A 25227-nucleotide genomic window follows, 5' to 3' on the forward strand; every position below is an offset into this window, starting at 1 on the left:
GACTTTATTCACTGAAGGGTTTCTGCATTGCTGATCTGGTAATGGTTACCACAAATCAGTCCATTGCTCTCCATACATATATATATATATATATTTTTTTTTTGTCTTCTCTCTTTTCCCTTGCTTTCTTTGCCCTTAGCAGTTTAAGAAGTTTTTGTTTATTTACTGAAATTTTAATGTGTTCCTGGAGCAAAGCATATAGGTTTCAATTTGCTACATTTAATCAAAGTTTCAAATACTCTTTTAAAAGTCTAGCTTATAATTCTACATGCCATTCATTATTAACCTCATTTTACAGATGAATAAAGCGAGGACAGGAGAAGTTAAATAATTTGCCCAAGGTTGTACTAATAGTAAGTGGTAATTCCACTCATTAATAAAAATCTTGTTCTTCTCTTTCCAGCACACTGCCTTTTATTGTGAGACACATTTCCTGTTTTAAGGAGTTCACAGTTTTTGTGGGGAGATAAGACAAATGCCCAGACATCAGAATACACTGCGTTAAATGTCAAGACCGAGAAAAATGGCCTAACGTGCGATGGGAATTCAGAGGTGAGAGACGTTTTCCTGCCCATTTCTCTGTGTCTAGAACACCATTTGAAACTGAGGTGTATGTCTTGTAGTACTTGCAGGGACATTTCTTCATATAGACATCTTATTTTGATGGAATTTAACCTCTGTTCTTTAGCCATTAGGGATGCCATGAAGTCTTTGGAGTAGACAGCTAATTTGTATTTTCACATAATGACTGTTCCTGAGATTAAAAGAATAAGGCAGGATTATGCTTAGTGAAATAAGTCAGACAGAGAAACAAATACTGTATGATGTCACTTATATGTGGAATCTAAAAAATACAATAAACTAGCAAATATAATAAAAAAAGAAGCAGACTTAACAGATACAGAGAACAAACTAGTGGTTACCAATGGGAAGGAGGGGCAGCAATATAGAAGTGGGTAAGTGGGAGGTACAAACTACTGGGTGTACGAGAGGCTCAAGGAGGTATTGTATAACACAGAGAATATAGTCAATATTTTGTAATAACTGTAAATGGAGCATAACTTTAAAAAAAGTATTTAAAATGGCAGATTTTTTCCCTCTCTTACATAGTTTTTTTTTGTTTTTTTTTAAATCAAGGTATAGTCAGTAAAATATGTCAATTTCTGGTTTACAGCATAATGTCCCAGTCATGCAAATATATACATGTATTAAAAGGCAGATTTTTGACTCACTAAATATCTGATCTACTTAACATTAAATACATTCAAGAGAGAATTTTTGTGTCTATTTTTGCCACTGATGGTGACCAATCCTTTCTTTTTTAAAGATTTTCTTTCTTCTTCAAGCTTTACAGATCTAGGTTTTACAGATGTAGGTTTTATGTCTATGGTCCATTTTTAAAATATATTTTTATTGTAGTAAAATATATATAACATAGTCTTCTACTTTGTTAGATTTGAAATGTGTGTTTGTATTATTTATGGGCAGCCCTCAGTGTAAAAGATGGTTTATAAACTTATCCATATCTGTCCAGACCTGAATTAATTTTTCTTTTTGCCAGTTAGAACTATTATCACTTATGGCACGTGTACCCTGTCGAGTCAGAGCACTAGCTGCATAGTGTCCCAGGAGGCAGGACCGAGTAGTGAGTTGATGCACCGTCTCCGGAGCCACCTGGGCTGTGTCCTGGTCCAAGCTCTGCACTAGGTGCTTTTGACCTTGGGAAATTTCACTGACCTGCTCTTTCTCTGTCTCAGATTTCTCGTCTGTTAAACAGGGATAAGGACAGAATCTAGCTCACAATATTGTTATGAAGATTATTTGAGTTAATAAGTATAACAAATGTGATGCACCTAGAAAGTGTCTGATACATAGAAAAGACTATATCATCAAGTCTCCTTCTAGGAACCTCCTGGAGGAGCAGTCTCTGAGAGCCACATATGCTTCAGGTGCTGTTTGATTTACTATAGTGGAAGCTCCTTCAATCGCATGTTGATTATTTCATTTTCCAACCATTTGTTGAGTGCCTGATATATGCCGGACACAGTGCTTGGTGCTCAGCTTATAATGGAGACCAAAATCAGACGTGCCCCTTCATGGAATGCTCAGCATAATGGGAGAGAGGGTCACAAATCAAATCAAATCAACCAATTATACAAATAAATATAAGATTACTTGATAAGTGCTGGTGCTTAGACAGGCTCCGGGTCTCCTTATTACATTTGAATATGCAGAGTTTAGCTCCCAAGAGAGCAAAACTGTGTGTTTCTTAAATAATCCAAGAAGAACTCTGATGCCAGAGAAGGGAAGGGCTGTTCTATGTGGAAACTGAGAACATCCTGAGAAACTAATTAAAACCTTCCTTTTTGATTACACCCCGGAGGATGGGAACCGCTTCCTCTCTCGCCTCTCCTTGACACAGCTTGCTCAGGAGGAATGCAAAGGATGGGTGGGATCCTCCCCAACAGGAGAGTGAAAGGAAGCAACATACCAAAGAGATGACGGTGTAAGCAACGCTGCAGCTGCCGAGTCCACCTCCACCCTGTGGGACAGCCGCTTTGCAGTATTTCAAAGGCACAGGCAACGTACAGGAAAGAAGGAAAAAAAAATGCATTTAACAGCTTCCTTGTCTGGCGATCTGGATAAGAGTGGAACACATTTTCAAGTTGCGTTTAGGGCAGAAATATACATGGCTTTACAGATACCTGTGTCTGGGGCTTCCAGAGCCCAAGTGTGCATTTATTCATGAAGCACACTCAGTTTTTCAGGGTATTTGGCAAGAATCTTGAATATTGAGGCCATGTGAATGTAATACTTGTTCATCTCACATATACTTCTAATGACATTTTCACCAGAAAGCAGTAAGTGAGAATTACATTTGGAATTTTCTCTGCTATTTTTCGTTACCAGGTGCTTGGAAGGGTGGTGTCCCCCTGCTGAACTTTTTAATTGTCCATCTCAGAAAAATGCATTCCCTTTCAGTATCATGTAGCACATGAGGAAAAACTGAGTTTAAATAGGAGCAAGGACAGGTTATCATACACCAATGGCTGAGACAGAAAATCTGTTTTGCCCCCATTTGACCTATGTGTGTGTATAGGGGTGTGCGTATTTCTATTTAACTTCATCTCATTCACTTTCTCTTCCTTCAAGCTTTTACATTTCACATGGTTGGTGATTGAGTCTGCGTTCAGTATGTAAAACACTTAAGTGATTATTTCCTAAGCATCTACCATAAGTTAGACAGGAATGTCTTTGAATTTAGGAAAATAATAGTCTAGAAGGAAAGACAGCTATGAAACACATATTAAAAGTATGATGAATGTCAAGAAAAGAGATACACAGGACAGTCTGGAATCTTGTAGCAATAGTAAGAGTAATGACAACTGAGATCAAGTCAGTGCTTTCTAATACCCAGGCCTGTTCTAAGTGATTTATAGGTGCTGTGAGGTAAGGTACTATCACTATGTCCATTTTTTTAGAAGAAAACTAGAGCCCAGAGGGATTAATCACTTAAGTACTTTTCCAAGGCTGCACAGAAAGAAAGGAGTAGACTGGGATTTGAACCTATGTGGTTTGGCCCCTGTGCTCTGTGCCCAAGTACACTCTCCCAAGGAAAGGAATTTCCCCTGATCTTCCTTGAGGAAATGTCCTGAAGTTTAGAAAAGTTTGAATGATTTTTGCTGTTGGTTTATTTGAGTACTCTTTTAATAAAATAAATGAGGGCAAATCTTTTTCTCTTTAAGAATTAAGATAGATTGAAAGAAAAATAAAATGCCCAGTCATAATATAGTGGGATCCTTGGGAGTGGATATTAGGAAAAAACAGTGAAACTCAGGTATACTGTGGAGTGTAGTAGTGGTCGTGTACCAGTGCTGGTTTCAATGTTGGTGATAAATGTACTATGGTAATGTGAGACACAAGCAGTCAGGGACAGTGGGCAAGGGGTATACGGTGACTCTCTATACTATTTTTCCAACTTATTTCTAAATCTGAAACTATTCTTAATCAAAAAATAAAATAAAATGCCTGGCAGTCTGGCCAATCCCCACTGAGCCTTTACTAGTTGCAAACTGACCAGTTCTCCAGGAGGGAGGTGGCTCCTTTCTAGCTTCCTCCCTCTTCTACATAGTCAGGGCCACATTGTCAGCATCACACAGGCATCTGTGCCCACTTGTTTCCAGGCCTCTTTCCCAACAGGCAAGTTGTGCTCTTCGTTTGAGGTGTGCTGTTCTCCATAGCCTGGGTATCCATGTGCTTAGCAGCATCACTTTGCCTGTTTCCCCCCTGGCCATTGGGGTCTGTTCCTTACCCTGATTCTATCCAACAAAATGGTATCTTAACTTTGTTCTGTTAATTCTTCATGTAGCCCACTCTAAATCAAGTACCAGTGTCCAGATTTGCATTCCCATTTATGAACAGATTTGGCAGGGTTCGCTTCCCCCTTGGTGGAAGCCTGGGGGACCAGGCAGTGGATGTCTCCCGTGGAAGGCGAGCCCCTGAGAAGCCTTGTCTGCCCCTTGCATGCGGCACCTCGTTGTTTTTGATCCTTTATTATTGTCACGTGGAGTTTGAGAACTCTTGATCTCTGCCATACTGCAAAGAGCTTCCTGTGGAAGAGGCGACAGCCAGCTAGCCAAGGCATCAATACAGTAAACCTCAGTTCAGGAACATGCAAAAGAGGGAGAACAATTTTGAGTCAGTTTATAAGGGTTATCTTTATAAAGTCCCAGTGATTCTGCCTCCTAAATATTTCTTGAATATATCTCCTCCTGTATCAGTCAGAGTCCAGCCAGGAGAAGACAATCTCCAAATATTTTCAAAGAGAGGTTTTATACAGAAAATCAATTGTAGATGATGGAGGAGATGAGAGGCCAAACAGGAAACAAAGTAGCAGTTTGGAGGTTAGCCACAGCAGGAAGTCACAATCAACCCTGGGCTGGAGGGACAAAAGGAGGAAGTGGGGTTCCCAGGGCCCAGGGTGGGGTCCTTGGGCAGAAGCCAGAATTGGGGCATGCTCACATGCCAAGAAGGAGATGCAGCAGTTGCTGGAGGTGTCACCTGGGAGGGTGAAATATACTGAATTTTTCTTTCCTCCTGCTTCCCAGTCTCCTGCCAGGAACTACCAGTGGCCCAAGCTAATTAGAAACCAGCCAACATGGAAGGCCAGTAAGGGTAGCCCAGAGAAGTCAACCCTCCCTCCTCCCAGTACAGGAACGCTGCCTTGGCTAGGTTGAGGCCTCTGCTGTCTCTTCCTTGTACTGTTGCAGAATCCTTGTAATCATTCTCTTGATTCAGCAATATCCGTCTCCCTCCACTTCATCCTCTGTACGTGACATAGTGATGTTGCTAAAATACAAATATATAAGTTTAGGTCCTGTTTAAACCGTTAGCTGACTCCCTGCTGACTATAGGCTAAGCCCAAACTTCTTAGCATGGTGGACATGGCCTTGCCTGACTCCTGCCCACCTCTCTGTCCTCACCGTCCACGACTCCCTGCATGGCACAGCTGTAGTGCACTGAAGACCACAGGGGACACAGAGTGGTGCTGGCTACTTAAGCTCTTGCTGCTCTGTGGACCTCAGAAGAGGTCCCTTGGCCGAAGTGTCAAGGTTGTCACCGGGGGGGGGGGGTGGCAGGGACAGTAGTCATGGGTGGCACTTTCAAATGGCTGTTAGGGCCACCATGAGGGCACCTGGTTGATAGGAGAGGATGCCTAGTGAGAGCATGTGAGTGCATGTAAGACTGTCTATAGAGGCTCCTCAAAACCAGACGGGAGGACAAATGGAAGGGCCTTGAAGGGATAGTGGCTAATAGAGACATGAGTTGTTGATATTTGAGTGATTATTACTTACAATCCATCAGTCATCAGTTGGTTATCTTTGAGGAAACTGAGATGAGGTTTGATTGAGGATAGAATTTAGGGTCCAAATATGTTTCTAAGGCTGTTACTAAAATTAATCCATCTGTCAAAAGATCTCTGGCAGAATGAATGAATATGAAGGACTCATTTCTGATAGGCACTGAAAGCTGTTTACCTGTCGTGGGGTCTTGACTATAATGAAACAGGAAATTAACATACATGAGCCTCTTAGGGAATAATCAAGTTTTAGTAGATATGGTGAGGACACATGGAAGGTAGAAAACATGAGTTTGGGACATCTGAGAAGGTTTCAATGAAGTTCCTATGCCTTTTAAAAAATATCTTGTTATACCATGCATACATATGAATTTTCTTTGTAGTGCCTACTAGTCTTAACTGGACTGTGAACCTTCCTTATCATGAAGTTAATAGGTAACACTACTCTTCGACTTCATAGGAAACCAAACGTTTATTTAGCTAATATACTATGCCAAGCATTGAGTTGGGCAGGTTACATAACGTATTTCATTTTGTTATCATACTTTTTCTGTGACAGATGAGGGAATGGGACTCAGGTTAACTGACTTGCCCAAGGCTGTACAGCAAGTGGAGGCACTGGTATTTAAACCTAGGTGTACTTCTACTACCCTACATTTATCAGCTGTTAGTAAGCAACTCTCACGATAGAGTGCAAGTCAGAATAACTTAGTACTGAACTCCATTTTCTCACCAAGAACATGAAAATACCATTTGGGTGTATTTCCAAATAGAATTACCCTAAAATCCTATATGCAGATTTCAAAAAAACGTAGAATTCATTTTTAAGGTTTATTTTCCTATTGAATTATAAAAACCACCCTAGATGTCTCAAAATTCAGGCATTACTGTGGCATCCTTGATCTGTCCAGCCTGTGTACTAATATATTTATTATTCTTATTTTGAGTTTTTGGTATGAAACACTAATTAATATTATCGTTGCCTGTTAGGAGAAATCCTTGGGAAGCAGATTCTGAGATGGAGGTAAGTGTTTAGGGCATTTGTTAGGTAGTACTCTTGGGAATCAGCCCTGTAGGAGAGAGGACAAGGTAGCAGAGTTCACCACAGCATCCCCCGCAATGACAGATGTAATTCTAAATAAATCTGTGTGTCTATAATCAATGTATATATGTGCTGATATACAAGACATGGTAAAATATATACATCTATACAATATATAAAAACATATTTACTTTATGTAATTATAAAATATATATTTATTGTAAAGACTGACAGTAAAGGCCATAACTACCTGGACTGGGGTGAAAACTAGACTTGAAGAATTAATAAACTGGGCAATGTAAGTGCCTATAGATTGAAAATGCAGGGTCGCCATCTCTGGTTCAAGGGGGAGCAGAGGCTTGGGACTTTCTGAGGCTCTCAAACTTCTGACCATCATAGGGTGAGTTGTGTTGTGCCAGCATTAAGAATGCATCAGTCTATTGAGTGACCGTGTCCTGGGCACACAGAATGGTGCTAGGCTTACTGACTTTATTTTTACAAGTTTACTTATTCTAAGGACTAATGCATAATGAGTGGAAACAGAAAAAAAAAATCGACATGTGGTAAAAACATTTTCTTTTAAATGAACCTTCACTCCTCAGAAATTGCACCAACCCTGCCTCTATTTAGTCAGCTTCTTCCGATTTGAGCCATTCCAATCAGCCATAGTTACATTCCAGACGTCTGAGGAGGCAACTAGCTAACCATAGACAGTAAATGTAGAGCATCCCCATATATCCAAGGGGCAAGGAAGGAGAGGCTAATGGAATCCTCCCTTTAGGTTTGGTGCACAGATGCTGATGAGACTTTGCCTTGCTCTCTCTTCCTTCTCCCCATCCCTGCCTCTGACTCAGCAGCCTAAATCCAGAGTACTTAGCATCTCTGTGGCTCCTTGAAGCACAGTCTTGACTAGCTGGTGCCCAAAGGGTACGTGTAACTTGCTCACAATGATAGAAAGGACAAGTGCCTTCAATTTGTTCAGGTGGAGCTGCAGTGTATGGAGTGCGTGCCTAGAATCAGCTGAGCTGTGCTTTGAATTAGGAAATAATGGCTGCCCAAGGCTATCTGGAAAACGTTGGCCTTCTGAAAATAACAATCACCTTCATTGTTGACATCTTTCTTCTGTTAGTCCTTTCCTGTCTTTTTGGACAATGAGTTAGTTCTGATTTAGCTGTTATCTATATGCGGAAGTCTTAATCACACCCTAGAGATGTGGATGAGCCAAATATGTTTTTTTTTTAATTTCATCTATCTGTTTATACATTCATTCATTCATTCATTCATTTGCTCATTTATTTATTTTTGTTAAGTAACAGTTTTGTTTTGTGGTCAGATAGTGCAGGTATTCGCTCTAAGGCTGAAGTACAGAACTGGTGTCATGCACAGTGACCGTTTGAAAATTAAGACCTGTACATTTGTGGTGATAGAATTCCAGGTAGTCTGATTATCCTTGTAATGAAATCGCAGGCAGGTGGCTTTTCTTCTGCTTATTTTCTTCTTAATTTTCTCCAAATAATGTCACATAATTCAGAAGCCTGACTCTTTATTGCTTCTTCTTTTTATCCTCTGTAAAGCCATCTCTCGGGAGAGTGCCTTCATTCATTTTTCTCTCGGTGTGTTTTAACCTTTATTAAACCTCATATCCTCTTGCTCTGATTCCCTTACTTAGAACTGTAATTTTATTCCATGTTTCTTATTTATATCATTGCCGCATACCAGGAGCAGCCTTTTTACTTCAACCTCCAATATTTCATCAGGGTGTCTGGTTTCCTAGCAGCTCACTCCCGAGTGTCCATAAATTAGGTTCCCTTGCTGGTGTGTTTTGTGTCCATGGGCAAGTCAAACTCCATGAACCTCGACTTCTCCATTTGCAAAATGGGATAATAATACTTACCTCCCACACACCTTGGGTGTTGTGAGAATTAGATAATGTAAAGTGCTTTGTAAAAACATGTAGCCTTTCATCTAAGGAAGGAGCTCAGAGTGTTATTTTTGTTGTTGCTTTTGGTCATCTTCCCACATGGCTTTATGTTGATGGTGTACTGAACTGCCCTAGAGTTGAATCACAGGTATGAGAGATGGTGAAGACATAGCAGGTCATCTAGTTCAAACGTATTGTAGAATTCTTCCCCTGCAACATGCTCTTATACTTTAGTCCTGCTGTCTTTAAGTCCAAAAGCATCATGCATTACATGATCCATTTCTTCCCGCTTGACGGCAGAACTCTTCTAAACAACAGTTCCAATGGCAACTTTGGATCTAAGTATTTTCTTAATGACCCAATTGGAACAACTTTTTGAGTCTCTGCCAGGAGGATATTTTTACCCAGTGTGAGGGTTACAGTGATTTTTTAGGACCCTTTACTACTTTCTTGGGGGAATGGTGTCACAATCCATTAGCTCTCCTTCTGATGATGCTCTTTACAATGTTCACCCCAAATGTTCAGTTTAGGAATTTCGTAGCCATTGATTCATGGAGCAGACCAAATTTTGTTCAGAGATATCTCATTTCAGACACAGTTGAATTGCTTTAAATTCAATCCCAGAAGACTAATTTAAAAGAATGTGCTAACTTCAGCCTTGTGAACTGGGTGTATTTTGCTTTTGGCAAGTATATAATCTATCACTGAAGATAGATGAATATTTATGTCTCACTGTACGTAGATATTTTCTGAATAGATAAATGAATTATTTGTATTTCTAACTTATTGTTACTTAATTCAATAGGATAATCATAGTCCTTTTGGTCTTTTTAGATTTATACATATTAATATAAATATATGAGTATATTATATGTGTTATACATGTATAGTATATTTTTATATATATAGTGTATCTATATAGTCATAAATAAATTATTTAGAAGTATCACCACTTACAACATAAATGCAGCTGGTTACCTCACAAAGGGACCATCTAGAACTATATATAGACTTTCAAAACTTGTGGAGCATGTACAGTTTATTCAGAGTTGAAATACATTAGTAAGCCAAACATACTTCTCTTGTAATGCTAATTACTTCAACCAGTGAGAATTCGTTCTGAAGATACAATGATTCTGTTTCCCCCCAGGCAGTTGGTGTTCCATCTTTTTGTTACAGAAGAGTAAGGTCTGAGATTAAATCAGTACTCCAAGTAATTCTTTCCGTTTCTTCTCCTTTAGTATTTTAATTAATTACTCTTTTGTTAAACTGATCCATTGATTAAAACTAAGCTTTTATTTTATGTGCTAATGATTATTATTTTGAATGTAATTGTAATGCCTGAAAGTACCCAGTTCATAGGTTTAGGTGTAAGGATTTTGTTTTTCATCAATCCCTGATGAATCATCAATCCAAGAATTTGAGCAATAATTAGACTTTCTTAGTAAAGAATAGAAGGACATAGCTTTTAAGAGAGAACTCCAGTCTAATCTCAAGCAGTAAAAAAACTAAAGAAAATCTTTGAAAAATCTATAAAACTAATGAGGCACTCTCTTGTGAGATATTTGGAAAACTAATAAGCATGACTTCATTGAAAACTGCTGAAGTTGTTATCTGTTGAAATCGGATCAGAAAGCTCATGACATTTGACATATTCTTATGTGGCATATTTCCAAACAGTGAAATCTTTGGTGGTCAACTTTTGGGGTGTTTTGCTTTTTAATCCCTTTTGCCTTCAATGTGATTGTAGCCAGGTAGTGAGATGGGTGATGGTAATTAGCTTGCTGAGTCAGTGGAAAGGAGCCCTGTAATACTGAATAATTATTTCTTTGATGTGTGGTGTGGTTAACATGCTCAAGATTCTTAACTCAGGACCAGCTGGGTGCCAGATCTGGGAAGAGGAAGTAAAGTCACTTTTATATACCATGTAGAACATGAAATAGCAAATCTCAGAGTCTGGACTTTGCCATTCTTTGTCTTCACCTTTCTGTCCTTTTAAACTTTACACCAGTCAGTTTAAGCACTTAATTTATAAATTCCTGTTCTAGGCATATCAAACGAAGTGATATTGTAAGTCTTGTGACTCACCTTAGCTACTACGATCTTTGTTCCAGACAACTATGGAATAAAAATCTGGACAAAAATATAAAGGCACAATGACACTACCATTTTGGAAAGAACGTGTATCTTAGTGTCTTTAAATCTATAACACTAATGTGTCAATGATGGATTTAGTTTAGTGGATACTAAATATTCTTTGACATTAGTCTCATCATGCTGCAATTTCCATGAGAGATGTTCCTGTTAGGTCAAGCCCAGGGATTGACTAAGGAGAATATAGAACGTGGAGTTGAAAGTCGTTAATTTTGTTCCTCTCTGTAATCACCAATTTATTACCATGAACTTTGGTGCAATGAAAAATTACTACCTTTTTATAGATCTTAGCAGTTTAAAATGGGAAGACTTTTGTTTGAGCCTTTGAGGATTAACACTGCATCCCTTTCCTGTCCTTAGCTGCCTTCTTTCAGGTCAGCTGCCTCTGATGCCCGAGAGAACAGCAACAAGATGGGATTTGGAGAAGCCATGAGGGCCCCTGTTTTCTGAGCCTCATTTGTGATTGTAGCAACAGATTGATAAGAGGAGGTAGGAGTTGCAGTGAGACGCAGCGGGAAAAGAAAGAATTCATGCCATCAGTGAAAATTACAAAACAATAGAATGATAATATCTTGCAGAAAACATTACCATCATGTGGATTTTTTGCCTCTCATAGGGTTGGTTAGGAATCAAACTCAAGTTAAGGGATATTTTTTTCCATCCCTACCACTTCACGCTATAAATTTGATTTCTTTTGGATAACCAATAACTTAATATGTCTTTTCCCAAAGACAGCTGGATGGTATTTCTTTGCCCCTCTCTAGGACTTAGCATTGTTTGCAGTGGCTGGGGGCAGTCAGCTTGCAGGGAAGACAGGTTTCCATGTTGTATCCTCATTGGGGAGTCGGTAGATGAACAGCAGCCCTTGTTCCCAGGCAAAGCTCATTGTTCTGACTTGACTAATATTTACCTAAGCTTCTCTCTGCCTCTTCCTCCTCTCTCAGTTTTATTTTTTCTTCTTTTTCCCCTAGCCTGGATCCTTTTACCTGCAACTCAGCTTCCTCAGAATTGCTCTTGGCTCACCTTGTGAAGTTTTCATTTCCACGATGATTATATTTCTTCACTTGAACACTACTTTTTGTTCTGTAACATGACATTCTGTACTGTTTTCCTGCTCTCCCCCACCATGCCCTTTGCTATTGGTGTGTTTCCCAACAACACAGATATGCAGGCTTCTTTAGCTCATCTCTCGGCTTTCGGTATTTCCCTAACAGGTTGTATAGTTCAGTCTTACATGATTTATTGCTAATATATCAACTCCCCCATAACTTTCCCTTTCCCTTTGCTTCTGTGGGTGTGAATGTCTTTCAGGAGAAACTAGGTTTTTATTCTCAATAAAAAAACAATATCTGAAGACTTTTGTAAAAGGACCTTAGAGCACCTCACAAACATTACCACCTTCATCTTTCATGTTATTTCTTTTGAAAAAGATCGGTGGAAAACAAGCATTTAATTTTGAAATGAAACATTATAGTAAAGGCCAATTGCTTACATCCAGTGAGTATATAGAAATCCCAAGAGGTGGCTTAAGTCTTTTTTCAAATCACGAGGTACTATGTCTTCCTATTCTGCACTTTTCTCTCTTTCGGAAGATCCATTCCTGTAGCACAATCACATCACTTGGGTTTATTTCAACAATACGTAAACAATACTTAATGTATGCAAGGCGCCTTAATTAAATCTAAGATATAGAATACAAGGTCTTTGTCCTTGAGGAAGTGGAAAGAGTGCCACGAACAGTAGGTGCTATGATAGAAGAAAAACAAGTGTCCTGAGCTACAGATTCACGAGAGGTTTAATCAGACGGGGTTGGTGTGGAGTACATGGTGGAGGAGGCAATATTGGCCTGGAATCCTACAGAAAGGGATACCCAGCCATGGAATCATGGCCTCCAGAGAAAAAGCACTAGAAGCACATCCTCTCAATCCCTTGCCCACCATTTCAGTGTCCCTTTTCAGTCCTAAGATAACTTCCAAAGATCCCACCTTACACATCAAGAATATGCCTTTTCCAGGAGCCACCTGAGTATGGGTAGCTCTGTGCATTTATCATAGAGAGTAAGCATGATTGCAGCCTGCAAAGAAATGAGTTTGAAGTGGATAATAACAAAATGATAGAAATTCTGGTAGCCTGGAAATTGTTATTAGAAATAAATGAAAACCAGAGGTTTTAGGAAAAATAATTTCTGGGTTTTCAAAGAGTGTGTGCTTTCCTGAGAAGCATTTTGTGAAAACTCTTCACACTGCTTGTTTCCCAGTCTTGCGATGAGCCTCCTGAGACAGTCACGTGGGCTCACTTCCTCTAAGCCAGTATTAAGAAGCGTTTCAGGCAGACCACCTTGAGGTGATAATTGCCTTTCTCAAGAGACAGTCACATGTGCTAGGTCCTCTGGGAGGAAACAAATGCATTGCCTGTTGTGCGTTAAATCTCAGACAAGAAATGTTAAAAGTGAATTTCCAAAGCTTTAAGGCTCAGAGTAATCACCGGAGTCAGGCAGCTAGCCTTGGGGGGCCCACCCTTCCTAAAATCAGCAAACTCTTCCCATGTAGAAAAATACATAAACATTGGAAGCTTTCCGTCTCTCCTCAGAATTCTACTTGTCTGCCAAGATTATGGTCATTTGGGCTGGAAATTTGGCCAATTGCAATCTCTATTAAGGCATTGGCGGCTGCACTCTTTCCTGTGCTTTCTTATTCATGACCCGGTAATTCTCTGGGTCTCTGGGCTTTTGGGGTCAAGTGCTGTCTCTGAGAGCTGTCAGAGTGGAGGAAAGGATATGCCTATGTCTTTTCTATCAAAATGGCAGGCCTCTCACTGGAGTTGACCCAGGGTAGCCTTCCTGAGCCTCTTCTCCACTGCAAGTAAAAGCTTTATCATCCTGGTTGAGGAGAAACCCAGAAACTGTTATAAGGCGTCTTTCTTCATGACACCATAGATCTGCACAATATACAGATCACGTGGCCAATTTTTCTCTTTCCTGAGACCCGCGTGTCACTCCTCACCCCCTCCATCTTGACAGAACTTCTAGTGGAGAGGAATACAAAGTTGGACAGCCTCACTCCCCCCTCACTTCCGTCAACAAACTTTATTTTTGGCTCCTTAACACCCTACTACCACACTGCTTCCAGAAATAAAAAGTTCTTTCTTTCCCTAACAGGCAAATGACTCAGAATTTGTTATTTCTCTCCACAGTCATTCTCATCTGTCACAGGTTAGGTTACACTGAGAAACTCTGAGATGGAGTTTAGAGCACAGAATTTTATTGTGGAGTCTCCTTGGGACCCACATGTCTGGAAGGCTGAACAAGGGAACAAGATTGAGAAGAAGATGTTGAGCTGAGACACAGACCCAGCGACAGCTTTGGTCAACTCCCCAGGGATCTCTGGAACTAGAATTGCCCTTCAAAGTTGTCCTGAGTTGGGCTGGGATGGCCAGGCCTTTATATTCCTCAGTCAGTCAGTCATGAGACGTGGGTACCCTAGCAAGGTCATGGCCTTGAGTGAGTGCTCTCTCTGCAGTGGAGGCTGTCTGCTGGCAGCACTCCAAATAGCTGGGACAATAATTTTTTACTGAAGGGAGGTCTGGAGGGGTCTGGGTGGTGTCTGCCACAGCCTACTGCTTGCTCAGCTCAGACTCACTTCTCAGTATACATTTAGAAACAGCTCTTCAGGATGTTGCTAAACTTCTGTTGGGGCAAACTGAGGACAGGAAGTTAGTGGGCCACATATAGTCCAATTCTACAACTGATCTCAAAGTCACAACTGATACTCCCTCCTCCACTATTGATTCTAGATTTTTCTCTCTCTCATCTTCCATCTCTGTCAATCTCAGTCACTTACCTGGTGGCATAGCCGATACCCTCAGTCTTGAGTAGTCTCAGCCCTGTTACCCAGGCCTTCTCAAACCAGGATTCCTGTGCTTGTCCATTTGCCATTATAATTGGGCAAGAGAGGACCAAGAGATGCCCAACTGGATCACCTGGGTGCCAGACTTATTCCTCCATGCCGCATTGTGAAAATAGCAGCCCCAGTCCCAATTGCTCTGCCAAAATGCTGACTCATCCTCTTGCCAGCTGGTTTCTTGGCACAAGGAGCCTGAATGCCCACGCTATAGTCAGAGCTTATAATACAAAGGGATTATTACTGCATCCATTAGCCAAAAAGTTCTCCCTTTAAGAATCAAGATCTGTAGACCCACAGAACCCAGAGTTGCAGAGAAGGGATGAATGAATTATTCAAGCAGGTCACTGGGAAAGATGAGAGGTGGGGCCATGTTGTTTCCACTCCTCAATTCTTAAAACTGTTATTTTTCCTTTTGGAGATATAGTATCATATGAAGGCCTTTGATTCAAAGCGTATACTAGTCCTAGAGGATGACACTCCATCCTGGTGAATCACTGGCACTGAGCTGGAACTTGAGCTGTACCTTCTGAGAGAGATGCTCTATCAGGCTACTAGCTTCTGTGTGGTGAGGCATGTCAGAGGGTCCCATGACTATGGGCCAACTTTCACATCTGTTTTGCTCTATCATGAGTTCCCCAGATGCAGTGTTATATGAGGTCCCATACCAATGGATCAAACACTTCATAAACCCTTGGATAGTGGTGCTGGCTAAGCTCTTGCTAGCAAGAAAGGCAAACCAAAGTGGCAAGTTGGTTTCTTCCAGGGATGATGCCACAACAGTAAGTCAGTATTGGTCTCTATTTCTGGCAGGTTGGACATTCAATAGCAACAATAGTTAAATTAGCCTTGGTAAGGGAGAATCTATTCTGTGGGGCATTTGTATAGCCTTCGTTCTTACTATCTCAGCTACTCTGTTCACACACCCATTGTGTTAGCTTTGGGATGGACAATGGCAAAGGCTGGCTCATGTTACTGGCTGAATCACTTTGGCTACATAATTGTTTAGTACTTTCTCTGTGTTGGATTCTGTTGGTGGCTGTGATTGTGTGATATAAGATCTTTATAGTTTTTGCCCACTCATATTCATTCACATGCTTCTATCCTAGATTTTCCTTGTCTCCAATTTTTCCATTTTTCTCTTTCCAGACCCTAATCAGCCTGCCAAACCATTTGCCATTGCCCATGAGTCCATACATGTAGCCCAAACTTGGGCCACTTCTCTTTCTACACAGAGTAGATGGCCAGGCACAGAGAACTGAGTCTGCACTGTCTTTGGAGTCCTAGTTTTCAATGTGAATTTTGAGAGGGGAGCAGAAACATTCAGGCCATGACATTAACACTTTTCACACTTATCCTCTGATGATTATATTCTAGTCCTGGTCTTCACTTTCCTGCAGTATAAATCCTGCATACTAAGAAAATATACTATCCTTCTTCCCTTCTTAGGCTTGGTATGTCTCTTGCTTGATTATGCTGTACTTAACCTTAGCTATTAGTCAAGTGGTCAGAATGGGAGATAGGGGTATATCATGAGGAAGGCATACATTGTCTTGCAGAGGGAAGGCCTCTACATTTTCTTCTTGTGAAAAGAGAGGTGTGTTAGCTTTTGATGGTGGGTGGGGAACGAGCACTTCTGCAGCCTTACAGAGTTTGGGGGACTCTTAAGGATTTTGGATTTTTGCAGGCCTCCACTTGGATATCTATCCAATGTGTCAGAGTCCTATTCTGTCCTAGCCAGGGCCCTAATCTTGACATAGATTTGTCTTTTTTTTTAAATTTCATTTACTTATTATTATTATTTTTTTATTTTTTAGTGGGGAGGAGGTAATTAGTGTTTCATTTATTTATTTCTTAATAGAAGTACTGGGGATTGAACCCAGGACCTTGTGCATGCTAGGCACACACTCTACCACTGAGCTATACCTCTCCCCCAGAAGATCTATCTTGATGAGGAGTTTAACCTCTTCATAGTTTAGCTCCTCTGATGATTATATTCTAGTCCTGGTCCTCAGATTTCTATTCCTTCCTGCTGCAGAAAATGAGATCCTTTTTGTTTGCTACCATGAAGGCTCTTTACTTTCAGAACTGCTTTCTGTTTCTATTTCTCTCAGCTTTTGTTATCTTTCTTCCAGAGAAGCTTAGAAAATAGTCATACCATTCCATTGTTTTTATAGCTTCTATCACCTCTTTTTTCCAAATGCAGCATATAACACTAGCTAGTGCGTCTCATCCACCTTTATACCATCTCAGCTTACCAGTGAAAGTGTGAGCAATTGGACCTTTACCTAGTGCCAGGGCTGTCTGTGTTCCACGTGCCACCAGGGAGAGGTTTCTCACTGCCAGCAAAGTAGTAAGTATCTAGCTCTGAAACCACATCTTCCTCCATGGATTCTTAGAGCATTCTTGGTACCAAATGTCAGAGGGTGAGGCTTCCCAGGAAGCCGACTCTCAGACACAGATTAGAACTTGCTATATTTGTTAGAGAGCTCATGGGCCAACACCTGTAGAACAGAAGGGAGGGAAACAGAATTGGGCAAAAGGGAAGACTGAGCTGAAATGCAAGCATAACTATACCTTCAGCCAACACCACAGGGACACTTGTAGCTAAAATGGTCCTTCATAGATATCTTGCATTGGACCATGATGGTCAGGACTTTGTATTCCTGCATTGACCCACTATTGGATGTGGGTATTCGTGGGGAAGAACATGACCTTGGATGAGAGGGCTCTGCAGCTGAGGCAGTTCTTGAAGGGGCTCACAGCTAAAAGCTGACTGCTGACAGTTCTCCAAACAGCAGGAACAAATAGTCTTCTAGTGCAGAAGGATATGGACCCTAGAACTAATCTTTATGGGGAGGTGGCAATTTCAGGAGCTAATGAAGGCACTTAGAGAAAGATTGCTCCATCTTTCTGTGTAACTCTGTGCCTTTACACATTCTCCTGTTTCTTCAATGATCTTTTCTCAACTTCTAATTCATTTCTTAACTAACTAGAGCATGTTTTTCAAGCATGGGTTCCCCAGGAAAGCCTTTGCTGACCAGAGTCCCTCTTTCCCCACCCTCAATCCCAGTTCTTGCTTAACTCACTCCCTGGCTGGTTAAATGCTCCAGTGAGTCCCTATGATACTTTAAACATCACTTTATGTAGCTAACTCTGTCTGTTCTGGCTGCTATCATAGAATACTATAGACCGCGTGGCTCTTAAAAAATAAAAATTTATTTTTCAGTCCTGTAGGTCGGCAAGTTCAAGATCAAGGTGCCAGCTGACTCAGTGTTTGGCGAGGGCCCTCGCCTGGTTCATAGATGGTGTCTTCACATGAAGGGGGAATGGAGCCCTCTGGGGTCTTTTTCATAAGGGCACTAATCCCATTCATGAGGTCTCCACTCTCAGGATCTAATTCTCTGCCAAAGTCCCACCTCCAAATACCATCACACTGGGTGCTAGGTTTCAACATGTGAATTTGGGGCAGGACACATTCAGTCCATGACATTAACACTTACCACATGGAAGTGTAATTGTATAGTTACCTGCTGATATTTTTCCTTAAACTGTGAACTTCTTGAGGGTTATAACTTTTTCTTTTATTTATGTGTACTCACGGACCAGAACAAGTATGGTGCCTTTATATGTATTAGTATATAAAGTATACGTATTACCAGTATGTATATATTAGTTGAATGACTGCATCAAAAATGCACAATGCATCAGTCCTTATTTGGTCATAAACAGATAATAGGTAAATGATGCAACCTCCCTACATCTCAGTTTCACCTTCCATGAACTGTAGACATGTTTCCTCCCTACTTTATATCATTTCTATAAAGATAAAGGAAGATATGTGAAAGAATTTTGGTTAATAAAAGGGCTATACAAATGCCAGACATTATTACTGTTTATCTCTCTATCACTCTATCTTCACCTCTGATCTCGCTGCCTATAAATGTTTCATTTACTGCTGCAGCCCTCTGGTTCATCACAGACACAGATTCCTTACTATTGTTATGGTGTACCTACTCTGTACCCTCCAGTCACATACAACTGATCCAAGTGTATATTTGGAAACTAGTGAACTAATAATCTGCTGAAAATCACTAAAAGAACACTTGGGGATAATCACAGTCTAGCCAGAGAGATGAAAAAGATGACAAAGGTATGGTCAATGAAGATATGATCTCTGACTGCAGGTAACTCAGTCTTCTAGAGAGAGACCAACATGTAACAGTTTAGGAGAAATGAAATATAAATATTTTATGGATATAAGTATGAGATGGGATATAGGGCAGGTGGAAAGGAAGGCATGATTGGGTGGTGGTCAGGAGAGCTTTCATTAAAGAGATGATGCTTGCACAGTCTCTAAAAGAGGAATAGGTCTGATCCCAGCAGGCAAGGAACTGAAGGGCATCCAGGATGAGCAGAGGCACTAAGGAGTTATAAAAGTGGATGACTTTAAACTGGGTGACCAGAACATAGGGTAGAGGGGGCAGGGAAAAAGAAGGCAGCCACATGTGGCCCCCACCTTGTTGTTAAGAAGGCATCTTTGGGTATGTGATATATGAGATCTTCGTCTGAAAATCCTTCCAAGATCCTGCAAGAAGAATTCTTGCTTTTATTACCTGGGCCTCAGTTATAGCTCTGTAGGGCTACTATCTTATTTATTGTTGTTAGTTTTTGTTTTTATATTCGTCCTCCAGCCTAGACTTTGGGCCCTTGAGGGCCAGGGACTTTCTGTATCTCCAGGTCATAACGGTAACAGGCACACAATAAATGTATACTGAGAGATGAATGAAAAGATGTAGTGTCTTAGCAATAGTTTTAAATAAATAAGCAAGTCATCAGGAATTAAAGAGAGAAAGCTTTATATCTCAAAGGGACAAGTTTAGAGTTAAAAAATTACCAGAAGTAGAATCTGAGGACTTGAGTTCAAGTTCTCAAAGTGAGGTACTAGCTGTGTGATTTGGACCCATGAGGAACCTTTCTGAGCTTCAGGCGATTGATTACACTTACCATTCCATGTCATTGCAAGAATGAAAGAGCTTATGTGTGCACAAGGACACTGCTTTTTCTATACTAGACCCAGGTCTCAACACTCAAATTCTCATTGAATTTTTTTTGTTGTTGTTGTTGAATGAATTGTAGTCATACCAAATGGAGGCAAAAACTAGACTCAACAAGACTTAACTAGACTTTAACATAGTAAAGATAATGGATTCCAAAATATCCTCTCTTAAACTGGAGGCCTGTGGCATGATGTTAGATCCATGGGCACCAAAGCTAAGGCACCTGAGTATAAGTCCCTGATCTGCAGCTTATTGACTCCATGACTTTATACACATTATTTAATCTCTCTGTGCTCCCATTTCTCATCTGCAGAATCAGGATTTGTTGATTTAGTTGCTGTTTTGACACCGGGAATTGCAAGAATGAACAAAATATACAAAACCCCTGTTTTTATGTCAGTTATGTTCCAGTGATGATGGTAATAGTACCTATTTTATAGATTTGTTGTGAGAATCAAATAGATCTTTATATGTAAAGGACTTAGAACAATGCTTGGCACATATAAAGTGCATAATGACTATTAGGTTTTGCTGTTATTATATGAAACCCTGATGTGTAGACTTAAAATCTGTGAGTATTCATGGTATCTAATTATCCTTCAACTTGACATCATGTTTCAAGGTACTAGCCCTAAAGAAATCAAAGGGCCTCAAAAGATTAGAATTTAGTAATTTCTGGCTTTTCTTTCTGTCCCAGTTGAAGTGGTTTTCTTACTGTCCTTGGCCCCCACCTTGGTTCTGCTCCCTCCATCCTATGGTGGTACCAATTTAACTCTCACTACAGTGGTTCCCCCTGGTTCCCTACCTGCACCCTCCACATGTCTTGAGTGGCTTAAGTTCTCCTGTGTGAGACTCTCCTAACCACACCAACCCCATCCCTAATTGCCCAACCTACAGGGGCATTTTTCAGCTCTCTTCTCATCTAGCCCTCCCTTCCAGTACCACTCATTGACCCTGAGCACTTCTGCTCTGAATGATAGGCCCTGTTTTTCTATACAGACCTTGTCAACAGACAAGAAGGAAGTATGGGACAATGGCTTGTATGTCTTTACATTTTCCCATAGCCCTTTGCACAGTAGATATTTGTGGTTTATTTCTATTTGGTTTTGGTAGACTTTCTGTTTGTAGAGAAGCTGTGAGAGGGTTTGTTGCCATGGATACTCTCAGCCTAATGATGTGGAGAGCAGTTACGATGGCTCTCAGGAAGAAGGGAGGTAAAAGGAATTATGGATAGATTGAGTCCTAACATTGCACCTTACACGTCCTTAGAAATTAGCTTGTAAAACTGCAGTGGGGAATGGAGAAGTGGGTTTCCACTGGCTTTTGTTGTTGTGCACCAACAAATTGCAGGTAGAAAAATCTTCTTAGCAAATATGGTGAGTTGCTTCTCAGGTGTTCGGGATTAGGTTCTGTCTTTCTGCTCAGAATGTTGTTTGTGAACCAACAGCATCAGCAGCACCTGGGAGCTTGTTAGAAATGCAGACTCTCAGGCTCCACCAGAGAGCTGCTGTATCAGAATCTGCATTTTAACAAAATAACCAGGTGATTCTTATGTATACTAAATTTTGAGAAACACTAAATTCTAGAGTTGAGTATTTAAATATTCCTGTATCTGGGCTGCTCCCTAAACCAATTAAATAAGAATCTGCAGAAGGGGATCAGGCATCAGTATTTTGAAAGCTTTTCAGATGATTCCAATGTATAACAAAAGTTGAGAACCACTAATATGGGATGATTTTGGGATGGGTAAGTAGTAAAGGAGCAGATATGAATCTGTTTATCTTTGGGATAGCTTTTTCTTTTCCACCTTCCCTTCCCTCCCCTTCTCTTCCCTTCCCTTCCCTTCCCCTCCCTTTCCATCTATATACGAAATGCATCTTAGGTGAATTGGAAGAACTGGTTTATTAATCCCCAGCCAGACTGCATTCTTTCTTCTGCCATGATGTACTGATTCCGTAAATTTAGCCCAACGCCCAGCCATAGCCTTTGTGGGCTGATTGGTCTCATAGCCTGTTCACTGTTGAATGGGGGCCAACCCCCCGCAATAGTCCCAGTCAGATATTGTCAGAGCACAAAACAAAGGACCTGTGATTGGCATAGGCTCTGGGGCTGGAATTAGAACAGGAGAGGCACTTCTGTGATCTGAGGTAGAATAAAGCTTGAGTTTGAGTGTCCAGTTGTACCTAGAGATGAGGGTTGTTAGCATCAAGGAGTGTTCCAAAAGACAAGTGTATGGGGCCAAAATTCCAAAATAAATCCAGGGTCCTTGAGTCAGGAGAACGCAAGACCAGTGTAGGTGTGAGGGTCAAGGCTGAGTAGTATTCCATTGTATAACTATAGCACAGCTTCTTTATCCAGTCATCTGCCAATGGACATTAAGATTGTTTCCATGTCTTGGCTATACCCAGGCAATAGAAAGAAAGTAAAAACAAACAAATGGGACCTAATTAAACTTAGAAGCTTTTGCACAGCAAAAGAAATCATAAGCAAAACAAAAAGACAATCTATGGAATGGGAGAAAGTTTTTGCAAAAGATGAGAATGACAAGGGCTTAATTTCCAGAATATATAAACAGCTCATACAACTTAATAAGAAAAAAGCAAACAATCCAATCCAAAAATGGGCAGAAGACCTAAACAAGCAATGCTCCAATGAAGACATACAGATGGCCAATAGTCACATGAAAAAATGCTCAATATCACTAATTATCAGAGAAATACAAATCAAAACTATAATGAGGTATCACCTCACACCTGTCAGAATGGCCATCATTCAAAGTCCACAAACGATAAATGCTGGAGAGGGTATGGAAAAAAGGGAACCCTCCTACATTGTTGGTGGGAATGTAGTTTGGTGCAGCCATTATGGAAAACAGTATGGAGATTCCTCGAGAGACTAAAAATAGACTTACTATATGATCCAGAAATCCCACTCCTGGGCATATATCCAGAGAGAACCTTAATTCAAAAAGATACACGCACCCCAGTGTTCATGGCAGCACTGCTTACGATAGCCAAGACATTTCTACATATTTCTGATATCAGAGATATGCTGTGCTGATTCTAAAAGCCATAAAGGACTCATTAGCATGGAAAGACTGGAATGAAAATGCATTTGTCTTTCTGAAAAGGGCTTAGGAGGCATATGCACCATCTTTGCTCCACCACTGTATTAGCAAATAAGACATTTTCCCAAAGGTAGATAATCAAAGACGAAAATAGGAGAGAATTTAACTCCCCAGTTCTTTCAGTAAAGTAGAGTAGCAAAGTCATTGTAACAAATGGCAGTCCAAAGATTGTGAGAAGGAATTCAGAGTTATTAGGGTACTTAAAAAATTTAAACTGACTCCTTTACTGGTGAAGAAACTGAACCCCCAAAAGGTCAAGGTCACTGATGGCCTGACATAGTCCCCAATTCTGTGACACAACAGTTGTCAGGCTTATTGTTTCATAGAACAGAGTTCCTTCTAATCAAGAAGCATTGTGTAGAGCATAGCAGCCCCTCACCCAACACGAAGGAGCTCTTTCCTTCTGAGAGCTAGTTTGCTCTTGATTATTCAGGTGATCAGTTATCTTATGGCTCCCGCATTACTGCTGGTTTATTTCCCATAGTCAGTTCTTGGGAGGAGAGTGAAGTAAAGGGAGGGGCAGGGTAAAACACATAGTCATTCCTTTACCTGTTAGTGGTTTGGTAGGATCTTTGTGGGGAGAGAGGGTTGTTGGAAATATTAAAATAATTTTTGGTAGTTACCTGTGGATTTTATTTGTTCTAAAATATTAAAGACATAACAGAAAAATGGAGAACTTATCTAAAAAAGACATTGGTTTTCTTACATTGCAAAACCTCCAGTGTTTCATGACTCAAAATTCAAATGTTGAATCTTATTCAGTCACATAAATCACTAATCAGTAGCTTGTGAGTTTACCGCATGATTTATCCTCCTGCTAGAAACATCAAGGTTTGTATTTGTAAATGTGGATAAGAGTGTGAGTGAGTGAAAGAAGGTAAGTTCCCAGGCTTTTTTAAGCTGAGAATGTCAACCCATGTGTGAACAAATGCCTTCCTAGCCGATACTGGGTGTAAACCACTTGAAATTTTGGAGAAAGGCCAACATTTCATCATCTTGGCCAATCTCTTCACACACAGCGTAATGCTCTGGTGTGCCTTGCCAGAGCAGTAAAATGCCAAAGGCTTGTCCAAAATGCCAATGATAATACACCTATTTTCATCTTGCACAGCCACTGTAGTTCATGTAGTTACTTTCCCAACTGAAAAATGCTGGGGAACCAGTGGAGTGAGGCCAAGATAAGTACCTGCTTACAGTTACTGGCAAACAGCAGAGACAATTAAGCTTCAGTATTGAGTCACTTGTCAACTGGGCAGGCTGACTTGAATGCCTACTGCTGAGTTTTCAGGCTGCGTAGGATTTTGCCATATTGAGCTTGGTGCACATTCATAGAGTTGAAATGTTAAATTCTAGAAAAACTGAGTGCTTTTCATAGAGGTTGTCTGCCTGTATTCTGGAGCCTGTGTGATGCTTAACCATTCCAGTTTCTGAACTGAAATTGGGTTGTCGATTCCAGGAGGGGAGATGATTGCATGCATGGACGCATTGTGAGCAAACAAAATGCATCTCCTTTTGGCTAGTTAAGAACCACTACGGATACCAAGTCAGCCTTCCCTCCTCTCCCCGCATATGTGTCTTCTTCATCATTTCAGTGGGAGTTTTATGTGGGATTTAAGAAGATGAGAAAAGTGTCACTCAGAGTGTGTGGCTGATCATGATTTAATATCTAAGCCAAGAATTCCTCAGAGAATGAAAGCTCCTACCCACATAACACTAAATCATGAATACAGGCAGCAACAGGCCTTAGAATAGGCCTTTGCAGTGCTCTGGATGTGAGCTCTACCCAATGTAATTTTATATTTGATAAACCTGAATGGACATTCTCAAGAAACCTTCATATTAGGATATTTACTTGAGTACAAATGACAGAATGGTCAATTTTGGAGGACCATAGAAGTCCCAGTTGATATCTGCCAAAAGAAAAAAAAAGTCTAAAACAATTTAAATGCCTTCATGGCCTAAAACAGCAGATTGGGAGGAAACGAGGGAGGCAAGGGGGCCAGAGGGTGTATGAGAACTGAAGGCTTCCTCGACTGAACCAATTAATTATACGTTTCTGTATGATTAAGTTGCATTCATTGAAAATGAGAGTCCATATAATTTTGATTACTATTGAAACAAATACAAACACTAAACAAGCACAACCATGTTTTATTAAAATAAA

The 25227-nt window shown here is 40.4% G+C and overlaps 1 long non-coding RNA gene and 1 other non-coding gene across 2 annotated transcripts in view; one reads left to right on the forward strand and one right to left on the reverse strand.

The window, feature by feature from the left end:
• Positions 1–409: 409 nt before the first annotated feature.
• Positions 410–25227, forward strand: part of LOC141575231 (uncharacterized) — a 371436-nt gene continuing 346618 nt past the window's right edge. The window contains exon 1 of the long non-coding RNA XR_012502670.1: positions 410–552. This is a non-coding gene — a long non-coding RNA (uncharacterized LOC141575231). The remainder of the gene's footprint in view (positions 553–25227) is intronic.
• On the reverse strand, positions 16735–16806 carry TRNAA-AGC (transfer RNA alanine (anticodon AGC)). Its single transcript has one exon. It is a non-coding gene; the product is annotated as a tRNA-Ala (tRNA).

Source organism: Camelus bactrianus, chromosome 3 (genome assembly GCF_048773025.1).
Source record: "Camelus bactrianus isolate YW-2024 breed Bactrian camel chromosome 3, ASM4877302v1, whole genome shotgun sequence".
Taxonomy (NCBI): Eukaryota; Metazoa; Chordata; class Mammalia; order Artiodactyla; family Camelidae; genus Camelus; species Camelus bactrianus.